The 17505-nt window shown below is 37.7% G+C and overlaps 5 pseudogenes across 5 annotated transcripts; 3 read left to right on the top strand and 2 right to left on the bottom strand.

Annotated features, from left to right (window-relative positions):
• Positions 1-3010: 3010 nt before the first annotated feature.
• On the top strand, positions 3011-5482 carry AT2G07791 (annotated as a pseudogene; the record flags this gene model as incomplete). The annotated part of the gene is made up of 1 exon: positions 3011-5482.
• A 960-nt stretch (positions 5483-6442) lies between these two features.
• AT2G07720 lies at positions 6443-7156 on the bottom strand (annotated as a pseudogene; the record flags this gene model as incomplete). Its single annotated transcript has 1 exon — positions 6443-7156.
• A 2342-nt stretch (positions 7157-9498) lies between these two features.
• Positions 9499-9951, bottom strand: AT2G07710 (annotated as a pseudogene; the record flags this gene model as incomplete). Its single annotated transcript has 1 exon — positions 9499-9951.
• A 185-nt stretch (positions 9952-10136) lies between these two features.
• Positions 10137-11744, top strand: AT2G07790 (annotated as a pseudogene; the record flags this gene model as incomplete). Its single annotated transcript has 1 exon — positions 10137-11744.
• A 2032-nt stretch (positions 11745-13776) lies between these two features.
• Positions 13777-16581, top strand: AT2G07789 (annotated as a pseudogene; the record flags this gene model as incomplete). The annotated part of the gene is made up of 1 exon: positions 13777-16581.
• Between the last annotated feature and the right edge of the window lie 924 nt (positions 16582-17505).

The raw sequence follows: 17505 nt of genomic DNA, 5'->3' as shown, positions 1-17505 counted from the left end.
GGTAACAGATAGATATTTGAATATTCGGTATATTTTGCTTCAGTTTAGGAAATCTTTGATGACCCGTCTTTAGATCTGATAAGCCATATAATTAAGAAATGAATATTGTCGTTAAATGATTTTGGTAACCTTAATGACGTCATTAAAAGATTTTGTTTTTGATTAATTTTTTCTAATGGCATTTCATGTAATTAATTACAAAAATTGAGGTTACATTTAAAATGTACTTCCCAAATAATATAGTAGAATCTTTTATGCAAAGTAATATGTTAAGATTTTCCACCTCTCTATATTTGTAGAATATGAGTAATTCTTTTTAAAATTTTTGATTTTGGATTTTAGTCTTTGTTTTGTCAATTTGCAGAAACCCGATGAGGATCAAAAGGTGAGCCTTATACATGTAGGTAGGTTTGGTTATTAAAGTTTTGAATGTCTCATTCATTGGTTTTTGATACGATGATAAACAGTTTGGTTTTATCATTTTTTCATTATCATATATAGCGTCTTATCATTTAAATTTGATCAAACGATTTATGCATCTTGAATTGATTTGGATTAGAAAAGCAGAGATTTGTATAAAGCATATATATATATATATATATATATATATATACTATTATTTGTGCAGTTTGTTTAGTGAGATGGGCAAAAAGTTTGAAGTAATCACAAAAATACAAGTGGGTTAAAAAAACTTATTTCATGGAAAAAACAGTTTCAAAACACACACATCTTTTTGATGCGAATTTTGACCCGGTTTCACTTTATAATCTCAACAGTTTATTGATATTCTAAAAAGACAAAAATCTTGACCGTTGATTTTGTTTTAATCTTGAATTGAAAATAGAAATAATTCATTAAGATATTAATCTAAATTTTTCCAAAACTAAGAAATTAATTAAATGATGAAAAATCTGATATTTATGGAATATACAGGGAAAATGATTATAATATTTAAATAAACTTTTAAAATTCTGCCTACACAACATATATTATACATTATCATTTTTCAATATTTTTTAAGTATATATTACAATAGCAAACAAAAACATTTGTTTAACAAAACCGCGTTTTTTTTTAAATGTAACATATGTTTTATTATTAGAAATATTGTATTAGGTTATTTTATTTGTTTAAAAACTATTAAATGCTAACTAACTCTATTTGTTTACTAAATGTTTTTAAAGTATTTTAGTATTTGTTAAAATTTCAAAGCTCAATGCAAAATAAGGTATAAAATAACAAAAAAATATTTAAATAGTAAAAAAAGATACCAAACAAAGATTTAATTATCATTTTGTACTAAAAATTAACTATAAAATCCATTTTTATTAATAATACGAATTAATGATGAAATTTTGTAAATGTAACATTATTATACTTTTTCTAATATTTTTGTGATGATAAAAATAACTAAATTTCATCAAGATGCACCGGATCCTATCAGAACACTGTAGTTAAGCGTGATTGGTCGAGAGTAGTACTAGAAGGGTGACCTTCCGAGAAGTTCTCGTGTTGCATCCCTTTTGTTTTTTTTTAGTTAAAACCTTTTGACTTTATAACTTTTAAACCGTGAGGTAAAAATTGGTATATGATACCTTTTCGAAAATCACAATGAGAGCCCTCCGAAGAAGCAAAGCAATGGTAAGTACCATTTTTTTTTCGACTCCAAATTTTGACCTTTAGGTACGTTTTCGAGCTTTTTCGTGATCCATACATTATGAAACAAAATTATTTGTTCGGACGTTGTTTTCGCATTTTTATTACGTATCAAGCCTCGTTAAACTAGATGGAGTATCCGTATATAGCGGGTGAGACCCATGGAGAATGCTTCCTAGAGTGGCCAAAAAAGTATAAATACGATTGCATTGCATGTACTAACAGATGCGATCATACCAGCACTAATGCACCGGATCCCATCAGAACACTGCAGTTAAGCGTGCTTGGACGAGAGTAGTATTAGAGGGTGACCTCATGAGAAGTTTTCGTGTTGCATCCCTTTTGTTTTTTTTTTAGTTAAAACTTTTTGACTTTATAACTTTTAAACCATAAGGCCAAACTTGGCATGTCATAACTTTTCGGAAATCACAATGAGAGCCATCCGACGAAAGAAGCAAGGCAATGATAAGTACCATTGTTTGTTTTTGACTCCAAATTTTGACCTTTAGGTACTATTTCGGGTCTTTTCGTGATCTGTGTTATATTACGAAACAAAATTATTTGTTCGGACGTTTTTTCGCATTTTTATCATGTACCAAGCCTCGTTAAAACTAGATGGAGTATCGCTACGTAGCGGGTGGGACCCACAGCGAATGGTTCCTAGAGTGGCCAAAAAAGTATAAATACGATTGCATAGCATGTACTAACGGATGTGATCATACCAAAACGAATGCAACGGATCCCATCAGAACTCCACAGTTAAACGTGCTTTGGCGAGAGTAATACTAGGATGGGTGACCTCCTGAGAAGTCCTCGTGTTGCATCCCTTTTTTTTTATGTTAAAACTTTTTGACTCATAACTTTTAAACCGTGAGGCCAAAGTTGGCATGTGATAGCTTTTCGGAAAGCACAATGAGAGCCCTCCGACGAAAGAAGCAAGACAATGGTAAGTACCCTTCTTTTTTTTACTCCAAATTTTGACCTTTAGATACTTTTCCGGGTCTTTTCGTGATCCGTGCTATATTAAGAAACAAAATTATTTGTTCGGACGTTGTTTTCGCATTTTTTTAATGTATCAAGCCTCATTTAAACTAGATGGAGTATCCGTACGTAGCGGGTGGGTCCTGAAAAGTCTTCGTGTTTTTTTCATCCCTTTTTGTTTTTTTTTTAGTTAAAACGTTTTGACTCTATAACTTTTAAACCGTGAGGGAAAATTTGGTACGTGATAGCTTTTCGGAAATCACAATGAGAGCCCTCCGACGAAAGAAGCAAGGCAATGGTAAGTATATTTTTAAATTTTTTTACTCCAAATTTAGACCTTTATATAATTTTTTGGGCTTTTTTGTGATCCATACGATATTACGGGAATTAAATTATTTGTTTAGACGTTGTTTTCGCATTTTTATCATGTATCAAGCCTCGTTACGACTAGATGGAGTTTCCCTACGTAGCGGGTGGGACCCACGGAGAATGGTTCGTAGAGTCCCAAAAAAGTATAAATTCGATTGCATTGCTTACCTAACGGATGCAAGTCCCCCTTTTACTTTTGGAAAGTCAAGGCTGATTGGTGCAGTATGCGTCCAGTTAACTAACGGATGCCTCAAAAAAGTATAAAGATCGACATTGGACGCAGACTGCACCAATCAGCCTTGACTTTCCACCTGTTGTTGAACAAGTCTACACGCATAAAATTCCTTGTCCAATGCCTCAACAGTATATGCACCAGATTTAGGAGGAGCACTGCAAGGCTCCACAAAATCAGGGAGACATAAGGAAGACTGTTATTGTCTAGGAACAGATTTCAGACTGCTAGTGGTGGTGTCGATCGACACCACCACTAGTGTAGATCGACCCCCATCACTTGTTTAAGCAGAATTATCTACAATAGCTACGTTTCAAGCTGGAATCACTGCCACTATCTAATCCACTTGACATCTGCACTTCGACAAAGTCAAGCTATTGACTATAAAGAAGCGCTTAGTGGGAGACAACCCACTAGTATGAGTTTTGTTTTCTTTTCTTTTTATTTACATTTTTCTTATATTTCCTTGCTTACTTCAGATTTGAATGCACTGGGGACAATGTCGTTTAAGTTTGGGGGAGGCACTTACTAACTACGTTTAGAGCACAGACACACCTCCTCTGACTGCTCAGAATCCCAAAACAGAGCCACACATAACACTCCCATCAGCTCAGCTCGCCAATGAGAGTTGCAGAGCATCAGTGTCGATCGACACCATCCCTCCTGTCGATCGACACCCTCGAGATTCACAGACAGAGGATTCTGCACATCCTCTTCAGCCCACACCACTTGAGGCCCTCTGTGATAAGTTCTCTTCTATCTCTTCTCCTGCTTTACCTTCAATTAATTCCTTAGATTCTATGAAGTCTGCTTCACATGTTAACAAGCCTAGAGTTTCTCGAATGCTTGTTTCTCTTGTTGTTCTTGCAGGTGACGAGAAGAGTGTCGATCGACACACCATTGAGTGTCGATCGACACATGCAGCTGCCTAGACCGGTTCAGTTTACACACCGCCATGGAGGGGGCGGAGGCAACAACAATCCTCCACCAATCTACCCACATCCTGAACTCTGCCAAGTCAAGCTATTGACTCAAAACAAGCACTTAGTGGGAGGTAACCCACTGGTTTGATTATTCTTTTCTTTTCTTTTCTTTTCTTTTATTTTTGATTTATTTTTTCCGCCTTCTTCGGATTTGAATGCCACTGGGGACAGTGTCGTTTAAGTGTGGGGGAGGTTCTTACCAATATTGCTTTTATTTTTTATTCTTATCATTTTTGTTTTTGAGTTTATTGACTCATTTTCTTACTCTTAAAAAAAAAAAACGTTTTGTTTAGTTTAGTTATGAACTATTGCCTGATTGATGAGTGCTGCAGGTTCGACTCAATTCGACTATTGGAAAATCTAGATGGCATACCAACAGACTTGAGGATATCCTAGTTTCCAACACAACCACTAAGGCCGGAGCTAATCTAACTGCTCTTCCTTTTACCTCTTCAAACGGTTAGTATTGATAGATCTTGACTCCTTGTTCATACTTGATATTGAGACCAATGTGATAGAAAGAATGTGTTCCTCTCCCCTTATAAAAATAAAAAGAAAATGAGAGATTGACATGATTTTCGGATAGTGTATCGGGGTAGGAATGTTTCCTATGACCCCATTATTATACATTATTTGGAATGATCAATTACAAAGGTTGGAAAACTGTCGAAGGTGTTGATCCAGTATGCGAGAATGGTCGATTTATCATGGTATAGTTCAGGAATGAGTCTAGAAGGATCTTGAATGTTAGCTTGTTTGATGAGACCCATCGATGAAAGCCTGGTGGATATAGTTGTGGAACTTAGGTATGGAATCTAGAAAGTTCTGTAAGCTTGGAGAGAAATACATGTTGGTTAAGATTTGATTAGACTTGTTAGGCATGTGGATTTAGTTTGGATGATCATGGCAATAGGCTAGAGAATGTTGAAGTTCCTTTGTTTTCAAAACCTCTTCCACGGGTTCGGCTTTTGTGTTTTGCTTGAGGGCAAACAAAACCTAAGTCTGGGGGAGTTGATATAACTCTATTTTTACTGATTTTAGCTACGTTTTAGGTATAGGATTTTTAGTGTTTATGTTATTTCTCGAGTCTTTTAGTGTCTTTTCAGGTATTCTATGCAGTGGGACGACAATGGAGATGAGGAGACATTTTGGAGCAAAAGTTAAGGAAAAGGAAGCTAATGACGATTTCGGATTCCAGATTCAGGCAGAGTGTCGATCAACACACTTCTGGTGACGATCGACACCAGTTTCGGCCTAGCAAAGTCCATTATGCTTTCAAGTTTACAAAAGTGGAAATTTGCCCCAAAAGACTTCCCTATTTGCATTATTAGTCCATGGACGTTTTATAGGATTTATATATAGTTTTAGAGGTCGTTGTTTAGACCTAAGTTCCTTTTATCAAGTTCTTTGCAATCCCTATCTTCAGAGACATAAGCTATTCATCATTTGTTTTCAGAGATTCATTCAGTTTTCAATATTTCAGAGATTTATTCAGTTTTCAATAGAGTGAAGAGATCCTTTCTTACTCTTATCTTATTTGCTGTGTTTATACTTTGTTACTCAATTATGTTGTTTGTTTCATTCAATATGTCTGAGTAGTTTGCTTGTTAGGAATAGGGTTTCTCATTGGGGATTCATATGGTTTAGTATATTGCCTCCTTTTCTAGGTTATCTGTAGAATTCTTCATCTTTGATTATACTTAATGGTAGATCTACAGAAATTAACTAGATCTTGAAGCCAGACAATAGATATGCCCACCATAGGTATCTGTAATTGGATTTATTATTTGATTAACCTGGTTTATAGGTGTGTAATAAGAATCGGTCTATCTAGTAAGGTGAACAATTGAACTCGTTTAGAATGCATGTTTAGGTTAAAGATCTCTCGGCTTCTCCGGTTATTCTTAGCTATAAGCATAGGGAGTTTGGCGGAACACCACCGGTTATTGCATAATTAGAGTTTGAGTTTAAGAATGGTTCGATAACAACCTAGCTTTCATTAGATCTACTAACCAATAGTTTCCTGAGAATACCATGTTCCTAACTCTTTATTTAATCGTTTACAACCAATTAATCTGCTGTCTTTTTACTTTGTTCTCCTTTATTTTCAATCATTCCCTACTAGCTTAATCTCGATATTTAATTCATTGTGTGAACAAAAAAACTTTGTGAAATTCGATCCTTAAATATTTGAGATAATAGTTCTTAGGGTAATTTGAACCTAATCAGTGTTTATCTCAATAATATGTTTTTCCAAGACCAAAGAACTAGTAGTTTGACTTTTTAGGTTTTGTTGAAGCATAGCCGTCATGTTTCGAATAGGTGAAGTATGAGGGCATTGAGTAGTGTATCCCTTGTAGTGTTCCCATACTTCAGAGAAGGATTCAGATTGCTTCTGTGTGAAACCCGAGATCTCATTCCTCAATCTAACTGTTTTTGAGTTAGAGAAGAACTTAGCTAGGAAAACTTTCTAACAGTCATCCCATGTGCATATGGATTCAACATGCAAAGTCTTTTCCCAAACATGAGCTTTATCTCCAAGTGAGAAAGGGAATAGCTTGAGCTTGAAGCTGTCTTCACGAACCCATTGATCTTGATTAAACTACACACTATATCAAAGCTTTCAAGATGATCTTATGGGTCCTCTATAGGCAGACCATGAAACTTGTTACCTTGTATCATGGACATCAGACCACTCTTAATTTCAAAGTCGTTAATCTGAATAGGAGGTGGGACAATATCAGCTCTTCGATGATGGTTTATGGGTGCATCTCCTACACCAATGTTGCCTGGCAACTCATTAGTATTGTCTTCAGTCGCCATCACAACCAGATCTGATGTGGCTTGTTGTTCTCTCAGTTACGCTGAATCATGTCGATGTTGTCTCTATACCGCAGAAGATTGTCAAAACCTTAAGAATGGAGTTTGCATACATTGGGTGAAGTTCCTCGATCCTTACACTCGAAGTGCTAGTGGAGTATGACAGTACTTACAAGATAAAAACAAGCAAATGAAAAGAGAAGTGAGTTTCGAGAAAGATGAAATAGAACTTGATCTTAATAACTCAGAAATCCTAAATGTAACAAGTAAACACCCATATGGCAATAACGTCAAATTGATAGTCTGGTTTTTACTGTGTTTCCAAAAGATCAATTCCTTTATACTATCATGTCATTGTAGTATTTAAGGTGTCAATCCAAATGAGTGTCTCGCTAACAATCATGATGCAATGAGAGAATACTAAGTCAAGCCAAGTGTGAATAGGTTTGGTTTATTTCCACTAAACCAAGCAACATGTTATCATGCAAATCAGATTCAAAATGAAACTATATTAAACAGAAAGTAAGGCACTCGGCCGAGCATAATACTAAATTTGGTCAAGTAAATAAGTCGAGCAAGATAACTAAACACAACAAGCAAAGAGTAATAGCACGAAGTTTAAATCAATCTAATCAAAACGTAGCTCTTTAGAATGGAGTAATTGGTTCAGCTAACTAACAAACTCAATCAAGCTATCCCTAGACAATAGATTAACCCAGATCAATCCACTCTCGTGACAATGATCCTCATAACTTTACCACTTCCTAATCACAATTCTCATTGATGAAACATAACAAAGCAAACATTAAGCAACAATCTATTAAAGTCAATAAGCATTCTAAACATCCAATCTCTTGGGGTAGAGTATGCAAATCTCTGGAATAAGTTGGTTCACACATTTCATCAAACACCTTTTGGGCGTGAAAAGTCTAAAATCAATCTCCAGTTGATCAGAAAGGAAATAACACTAAGAACTCCTAATCGTGAAGGGAATCATGCAATTATAACCTTAGCTAACTAAATAAACAGAGGAGTCCACCTAAACCTAACCCATATTCAAGAACTCTAGAGAACACTACTCAAGAACACTCAAGAACATCATCATACAAAATTTAGAAAAAGGACAAAACCCAGAAATCATTGTAAACTGAGTATGATGTAGATCTAAGCAAGATAAACAACTCTACAGAAAAAATCAAACTCAAATTCGTAACAAAATAGCAAGAAAATGGATTACAAACTCATAAACCTTGATGGTGAGGTAGAGGACAAGATGGAAGATGAGTTCCTTGCAAAGCTAGATGATGTTTGATAATAGGTTTTTAACATCAATTAATCCTAAAACACTATCATGTTGTTGTACTACTGAAGGTTGTCAATCCAAATGGGTGTGATGCTAACAATCAAGATGCCATCAGAGGTCACAGAGTCAAGCCAAGCAATAACAGGTTTTTGAGTTTCTAGTACTCCTAAGTGAACATGCAGGAAACAGAAAATCTAGTAGGATAAAGAAAACACTCGACCAACACTGCTTGTTGCCAAGCACTAGGTGTGGTTGAGTGACAGGTCGAGTAACAAGCAGAAACTGTAACAAAGATACTCGACTGCACAATCTCTTACTAGACAACTGGGTGTGATCGGGTATATGAGTGATAACAAGTATGAAATGCAAAAACTAAGCAACGAGTAATAAGAACAAGAGAACAATAGCAGTGTAAGCAAATAAATCAATTGGATAAGAAATTCCCGAGGATGGGGTAATCGAGTAGTTAGTTTCCTCAATCTAGAAGTGATTGAGATGATCAATAAACTATCCCTAGATAATAAGTTCGATAACCAAATCTAAGTGCCACCGCAACAGACTCCCTCAAGTTAAACTAGTCTGAGACTCAATCACCATTGACGAGAGCTAACCTAAGAGGCATTAGGAATCATCAAGTTAAAGCCAAAACGCTCCCTGTAACCAATACCTTGGTACAGAGCCACAAATCTCTGGAATTAGTGGTTCAAACATTTCGTCGAATACCTTTTGGGTGCAGAAATATCTGGGCTCAAATTCCAGTTGATCAGAAAGCAATATGCATTAAGAACAACTAATCCAGAAGGGATCTGTAAATCAAACTCAACCACCTAACAGACCGAGGATTCTAAACTACTATAACCCATCCTCAGAAACCTAGTCACTACTCAGACATCATTATAGAGACCATAAATGATGACATGAATGAAAACATCATAGCAAAAGAGTAATAACATGATGATAACAGGATGAACAACTTAGTAAAATAAACAAAAAGCGAATACTGAATAGATTAAAAGAAATTCGGATTACAAAAGCAAATAACACACAAACTGTGTGCGGAATAAAAACTTGTTTTTGAAAAAATAAAGTACATGCTACTTATAGCAAAATATTCTGAAACCCTAATACTCAAAACGACACAGTATTGGAACAGATTAAGAATGGTACTCGACCCAGGTGATCAAGTAGTGGGTCGAGTGACGAGCCAAAGTCTTCATCTCTTCCTTATGCTCGAGTGTCTTGTTGATTGCGGAATCAAGAAGACTCTGAAGCTGGCAGTCGAGTATGATGTCGAGTGGTGGATGATGGTGGAACTCAACTTGGTGGCAGAGTGATGGATCGAGTGAGTGATGATGAGGGGACTCGACCACGAGGTCGAGTGTGCGATCGAGTGATTGATGATGGTGATGCTCGGCCACTGGATCGAGTGATGGTGAGAAATGGTGATGGCTGCTACTCGACCTCGGGGTCGAGTGGTTGTGAGAAGTGGTGAGTCTTCTACTCGACCTAAGGGTCGAGTGGTGGATAGAGTGTCGTGGTCGAGTGATCAGCTGTAGAGGTTGTGGCGAGTACTTCAAAAAGTCCATGATGACACTACTCGAGCTCATGGTCGAGTATGTTGATCGGTTCAGGTCCACTTCTTCCAATTAGTTCACCATCAGCTCCAATTCACCTGAAAACAACACAAATATGTAATATGCATGCAAAACTATCCTTAACATGCAATGTGATGACAAATGTTGCGAAATGGTATGAAACAGTGGTGATAGGATGCTAAAGTGATGGGAAATGGATGCCTAAGACAAGTAAAATGCAGACTTATCAATGTGAAACTCCTTTATACCCAAGTTGTGCAAACCATAGCAAGCTTTCTACAATTGTGTCACTGTATAAAATAAAGACACAAAATGGGTGGTCAGACAAAAGCTTCAATGATCTTCAGGAGACTTTACCAAACATTTTACTAGAAGATAATGTTCTATATACATCAATGTATGATGTGAAGAAGTTCCTGAAATCTTTTGATATAGGTTATTAAAAGATATTCATGCTTTTATTAATAATCATTATCTATTCATGAAAAGGCTGAAGAAGCTTGACGCATGTCCTAAATGCATAGCTTCTAGATAGAAGATGGAAGATAAACATGCACACTGGTCAAATAAAGAAAAATGTTTCACAGAAAAATTCTAAGGTACTTTCCAATTATACCACGTCTAAAGAGAATGTTTAGGTCTGAGCAACAAGCCAATGACCTAAGGTGCCATTTTAGTAATAAGACGGAAATTTTTTTCACCCTGTAGATTATGTGACTCGGAAGCAAGTAAATGCCAAATACCCTACTTTTGCTGCATTAAAAAAGAACATATAACTAGTTAATTATAATATTACTCGAGACCTGTGTATGAAAAAAGAAAACATAATGCTGCTAATGCTTACCTTGTTGATTTCTGGCTGCATTAACCTGGTAATATCATTGATATTTAGTTATAACCCCTGAAAGAGGATCTTATCCAGTTGTGGAGCAACGGAAAGTTAACATATGATGCCTACAGTAAGAGTACTTTCAACCCTAAAGCAATGCTCCTATGGACTATCAATGATTTCCCTCTATATGGAAATCTTGTAGTATGCAAAGTAAAAGGTAAGATGGGTTGTCCTTTACGTAGGAAAAATTGACAATATGTGATTATGTAAAGGTAGAAAGCATGTTGATATGTGTCATCGCAATGGTCTACCACCAAATCACAGTTATCAGGGGAAGAAAACATGGTTTGATTGAAAATTTGAACATGAGAGTAAGGTTAAAATATTAACTAGTCATAATATATATGTCCTCTTAAAAAAAATTCAAAATTGATTTTGGGAATAGGAAAGAGACAGAGAAGAAGAGAGCTAGGACTGAAACTGTAATTGAGACAGCCTCATGTGATGAAAGTGAAGAAAGTGAATGAGATGAAGAGGAAGAGGAAGAGGAAGAAAACGACGAGGAAGACCATCAAGGTTGAAGAAAAGGTCTATCTTTTTCAAGTTGCCTTATTGAATGTTTCTATAGTGATCTCTTTGAATAGTATTGTTGTAACTGGGATGCTTACAAAGTTTAGCATTTATCTATATTTACTTTTATTTTATTTTTCAAGATCTGGCAGTTAAACACAGTTTCAATGTCATACATGTTAAGAGAATTGTGTGTGCAAGCATTGTTGCACTGTGGGAAACCAAAGAATGGGTTAAAGACTCGCAAAGATTTACAACTTTTTTGCGTTAGAAAAGATTTACATCCTATTAAAAGAGGTAAAATAATCTATCTTCCACCTGCACCTTTTTCTTTGTCATAGCCTGAGGAGAAAGTATTCTATAAGCGGCTATATGATTTCAAAGGTCGGGATAGATATTGTAATACCCCTGGCCAGGACTAGGACTAGGCCGAGGAATTTTACTCGATGATTTAGCAAGCCGTACAATCGGAACGGTCGGAAAAAGTCCTTATGGGAAGAGTATTGTTTGTCGGACCAACGGTCTGGCAGTTTTGGAGATATTCATGAGCAAGTGGTCGGGGAACCGGATGGGTGAGTCGAGTGGAACGGAGACTTGGGTGACTGAGATTAATGTGTTGATGCGTTGGGTGAACCCGTCATGGTTACGGTTCTACGAGAAGTAGATAGGAACGAATATGGATAAGTTCGTTCATGCCTATCTATTCCGTATGGATAAGATCGTCCGAGTTTATCCGCATATTAATTAAGTTAATTAGGAGGTTAGTTAATTATACTTAGTATTAATTAAGTTAATTATACAGAACATGAAGTCAGAATGCCCAATGACGCCTTCAGAAAAAAGTACTCTATCCGCAGCCTCGGAGCCCTGCCAGGGCAAATCACTCTATCGCAACCCCGGAGAAGCAAGCAGCTCAGTTTCACTCAATCGCGAAGCCGGAGGAATCACCCCATCAGAACCACTCGATCACCACTCTATCACCAGGAAGCCTATCTGCTCATTCTGCACTCAACCAGACAAGCTGAGAACAAAGAAGAGAAGAGAAGCCGAAGAAACCACTCGATCACACCCTCATGACATCCACTCGATCGCACTCGATCACAAGGTCGTTGGACCATTCAATCTCGACTTCACTACATTTCGCAAGACGGAGCCCCTGAAGCCCAGTTTGATCAATGACATATTCGATCACTAGGAAGCTCATTTCTGCCCGTTAGATGCCAATGACATATTCGGTCGCAGGATCATGACGTGAAGATTCGCTATATATTTAGTTTCCTTATTTGTTTTATTTCTCGCTTATATAAACTGCCTCTTAGGGTTTTCCCTAGGGCGTCGGCTATTATCCGCTATTATCCGTTTTTATCTCGCTTTTACATTTTCGCAACTTTGATAGCTGCAGTGTTTTTTCTGCGACTTTGTAGTTTCGTTTTCAAGTATTTGATATTCAGTTTTCGTTTAAGTCTTTCGTCATTTCTGTTATCATGTTTTCAATTGTTGCTTTGTTATTGTCTTTGATTATGTCTGAGTAGTGAACTGTATTTCTGAGGATGGGATAGAATAGTTGTGGTTTACTTGGTCGTTTTAGGTGGTTGAGTTTAGAAAACTAGAATCCCTTCTGGATTAGTTGCGCTTATTGCTTATTTCACTGGCTAATGTGGAGTATGAGTCCAGACGTCCAGCGCTTAGAAGACGTTTAATGGGCGTTGGATCCTATTAATTCCAGAGATATCTGACTCTACCCCAAGGGATTGGCTTTAGAGAGGGTATTGACTTTAACATGTTGATTCGATAATGCCTGCTTAGTTAGAGATCGCTAAAGGGATTTAGGTCAGTGTTTAGCTTTGCTTGAGGATTTCTATCACGGGAGTGAATTAATCTGTTGTTGAACTTGTTGTCTAGGGATAGCTTCTGTGAAGTTTTGTCAACCGCCTGAATAGATTAATTAGACCATACTATTCGATTACCCCATCCTTATGAATCGTTTATCCATTTGATTGCCTGTTATCATTTCTGCTTTGTCATTCACTTGCCTGCTATTGCCATTCCTGCTTTTAGTTTCATTTCATTTCTGTTATTGCATACTAGGACTGTTAGAACCAACCAACCATCTGCTTGGCTTGACTTAGAGCTTTCTGATCATATCTCATCTTTTTGCATCACACCGGATTAGATTGACATCCTAAAATACTACAACGACAAGATAATGTTTTAGGGATTAATTGACAAAAATCCTACTATCAATTTCGCGCCGTTGCCAGTTTGATGTTTGTTTGCTATATTTGAGATCATTAGAAACATTAAGATCAGGTTCGTTTTTGTTACACAAGTTACTAACATTGTGCCTTTTCTGTCTTTGTGTTTCAGGTACCTTGCAACCCGCTTTCCAGACGCATCTCTGATTCGTCTGTTATAGCCCGGCTGCTATCTGTTGCATGCATACACGGTCACAAGGAAATCAGAATCTCCTATTCAACGATAACATCTACCGTATTGCTCGCCAACTAAGAGAACAGACAGAAACCGACACAATGGCTGACGTTGTAGATGAGCAAGAGCAACCTACCAACATTGGTGCTGGTGACTTCCCTCACAACCACAACCAGCGTCATGGAATTGTTCCATCTCCAATACAGAACAACAACTTTGAGATCAAAAGCGGTCTCATTGCAATGGTTCAGGGGAACAAGTTTCATGGCCTGCCAATGGAGGATCCGCTAGATCATCTTGACGAGTTTGAAAGGCTCTGTGGCCTTACTAAAATCAATGGAGTTAGTGAAGATGGTTTCAAGCTTCGCTTGTTTCCATTTTCACTTGGAGATAAAGCCCATATGTGGGAAAAGACGCTACCCCAGGGATCAATCACGACCTGGGATGACTGCAAAAGGACCTTCTTGGCAAAATTCTTCTCCAACTTCAGGACTGCAAGACTCTGGAACGAGATATCCGGATTCACTCAGAAGCAAAATGAAAGCTTCTGTGAAGCTTGGGAGCGGTTTAAGGGTTATCAAACCAAATGCCCCCATCACGGATTTAAGGAAGCATCTCTTCTCAGCACACTTTACAGAGGCGTCCTGCCTAAGATACGCATGCTCCTTGACACCGCCTCCAATGGGAATTTCCTGAACAAGGATGTCGAAGACGGATGGGAGCTAGTTGAAAACTTGGCTCAGTCGGATTGCAATTACAACGAGGATTATGACAGAAGCATCCGCACCAGTACTGAATCTGATGACAAGCACCGCCGAGAGATTAAAGCTCTCCATGACAAAATTGACAAACTCCTCAAAGTGCAGCAGAAGCATGTTCACTTCGCCTCTGAAGACGAAGAATTCCAAATCCAAGAGGGGGAGAATGATCAGGGCGCTGAAATCAGTTATGTTCAGAACCAAGGCGGCTACAACAAAGGGTACAACAATTACAGACCCAACCCAAATCTGTCATACAGAAGCACAAATGTCGCCAATCCTCAGGACCAAGTTTACCCTCAACAGCAGCTGCAGCAGAACCAACCCAAACCGTTTGTTACTTACAACCAAAGTCAAGGGTTCGTTCCTAAGCAACAGTTCCAAGGAGGGTATCAACAGCAACAGCCACCACCTGGTTTCACACCACAACAACATCAGCCCTCTACACCCCAGGAATCAGACATCAAGAATATGCTCCAACAGATCATGCAAGGTCAAGCCGCAGGGGTAATGGAATCTGCTAAGAAGCTAGCTGACTTAAACAACAAAGTTGACAGACAGTTCAATGAACTGAGTAGCAGGTTGGAATCATTGAACACAAGGGTACGGTATCTGGACGGCATCACTACTTCACCACCTGTTACAAACAACCCAGGCCAGCTTCCAGGAAAAGCAATCAAAAACCCTAAGGAGTACGCCACTGCACACGCAATCACTATCAGACATGAGCGAAAGCTGCCAACTCAACATGTCTCTACATCAAACACTGAGGACAGTGTAATTCAAGAAGGGGAGGCTTCCACTTAGATTGAAGTCTCTGTTGCTGAGATCGACTATTCATCTCAATCTTTCTATCAGGCTCAGTCTGACTTGGAGGAGAAGACTGCTATAATCGAGAGGATGGTAAAACGATTCAAGCCAGCTCCATCACCCTCACTTGCTCTTCCATGGACGTTGAGGAAAGCTTGGAAAAGCAGATATGAATCTCTAGCAGAAAAACAACTTGATGAGATGGAAGTTGTGATGCCCTTAGTAGAAGTCCTCAAGTTGATTTCAGACCCTCACAAAGATGTGAGAAACCTGATACTGGAAAGGCTCAACATATATCAGGATTCAGATGACGAAGACGATGTCATTATGCATCAAGCCGCTGGTGAGAGGATTATTCAAGAGAAGCTGGAAGATCCTGGATCTTTCACTCTGCCATGTTCCATTAGGCAATTGACTTTCAACAATTGTCTATGTGATCTAGGAGCCTCAGTCAGTTTAATTCCACTCTCTGTGGCAAGGAAGCTGGGATTCGTTCAGTACAATCCATGTGACATCACCTTGATCCTTGCTGATAGAACTTCAAGGAGACCTTTCAGCATTCTAGAGAACGTGCCAGTAATGATAGATGGAGTTGAGGTACCCACTGATTTTGTCGTGCTTGAAATGGATGAAGAGTCTAAGGATCCACTGATCTTAGGAAGACCTTTCTTAGCCTCAGTGGGAGCAATAATAGATGTTAGATATGGTAAGATTGATCTCAACCTTGGGAGGCATGTCAAGTTACAGTTTGACATCAACAAATTTCCGACAAGGCCACCAATAGAAGGAAAAACCTTAGAGGTCCAGAGAGCGGTTCCAAGTGAAGGCCTTGAGATCAAAAGAGCGAAGGAGCAAATTTTGGTTCAAACTCCGCCATCGAACTCGACTACTTGATCGAGTATACCCTCCTCACTTGATTGGCTGGAACTCAAAAGGAAGACTGATCTGCAGAACAGAACTATTCAGAAGCTGAGCTACACTGTTGAAAAGCTTAGAGACAAACTAAGTCGAATGCAAAAGGAGGTTCAGCCCCAGCTCAACCATGACACGATTTCAAGAAAGGAGATCACCTGAGATTGGTCAGAAGAGAAAGACTATCCTCCAAAGGAGGAAGCAGCCTACTATGAGGAAAGAAGAATTGAGTACTCAGCTGTGCAACTGTCAAGGGAGGATGCTGAGTATGATGATGATATCAGTGAAGAGGAGGACTTCTCAAGTTCCCTCTGTCACATTTTCTCCACTTGATTAGTGTGAGGAGTCAAGCTAGAGACTCTAAACAAGCTCACTTGGGAGGAAGTCCCATGACTATCCCTCTATATACTTTTTATTTATTTTGTTAAGTTCATTTTCTGTTTCACATTTGAGTTTAACTTGTTACAATTATGTTTCAGTCTTGACTTTTGTTTTAGTTTGGTTCTGTTTTTATGATCCTTTGTTCTACGTATCTTTCATTAAGTCTACATTGATTTTAAGATTTGAATATGAGTTTAAATTCAGATTAAGGTTTACAAATGAGTTGCAAGATGAGACACGACATTGTTCCTTTTGGGATATTTGGATTTGAGTTTAAGTTAAGGTTCTGTTAGAGTTTGAAACTTTACTTCAGATTTCTGTTTGTCTTTGAGATGTTGTAGGTTTTTCTCTTCGACTTAAGTTCTTTTATTCAGACTTATGTTTAAAATTTATGTTTCAGTTTGGTTCTGTTTCACTTATGTCTTTAATTGAGTTTGCATTCAGTTTTGATTTAAATATGAGTTGCACGTTCTATTCTTAGCTTGAGTTTAGTTTCAGTTTTGAATTGAGTTTAGCTAGTTATGTACTTATGTTTGGTTTGAGGATTGATATTTGTTCTACGTATTGAGTTTGAATTTCAGATTTGAATATGAGTTGCAGGTTCTCTTTTTAGCATTAGTTTAGTTTCACTTCAGTATTTTTGTTTAGTTGGTTATGTAGTTATGTTTTGTTTCAGTCTTATATACTTAAGTACTTATGTTTGGTTTCAGTTTAAGTAAATGAAAAAGTGTTTCAGTTAACTGTAGCTATGTTTAAGTACTTATGTTTGGTTTCAGTTTAAATAAATGTCATCGTTTGAGTTAAAGGAGATGTCAAATGTAAGTATGTAACTAGATGTTTTAATCAATGATTCACAATTCAGAACTTGTAAAA

This window comes from Arabidopsis thaliana, chromosome 2, assembly GCF_000001735.4.
Source record: "Arabidopsis thaliana chromosome 2, partial sequence".
NCBI classification, from domain to species: Eukaryota; Viridiplantae; Streptophyta; class Magnoliopsida; order Brassicales; family Brassicaceae; genus Arabidopsis; species Arabidopsis thaliana.
The sequence above is the reverse complement of the archived record's forward strand: the minus strand, read 5'-3'. Positions and strand labels throughout refer to the sequence as shown.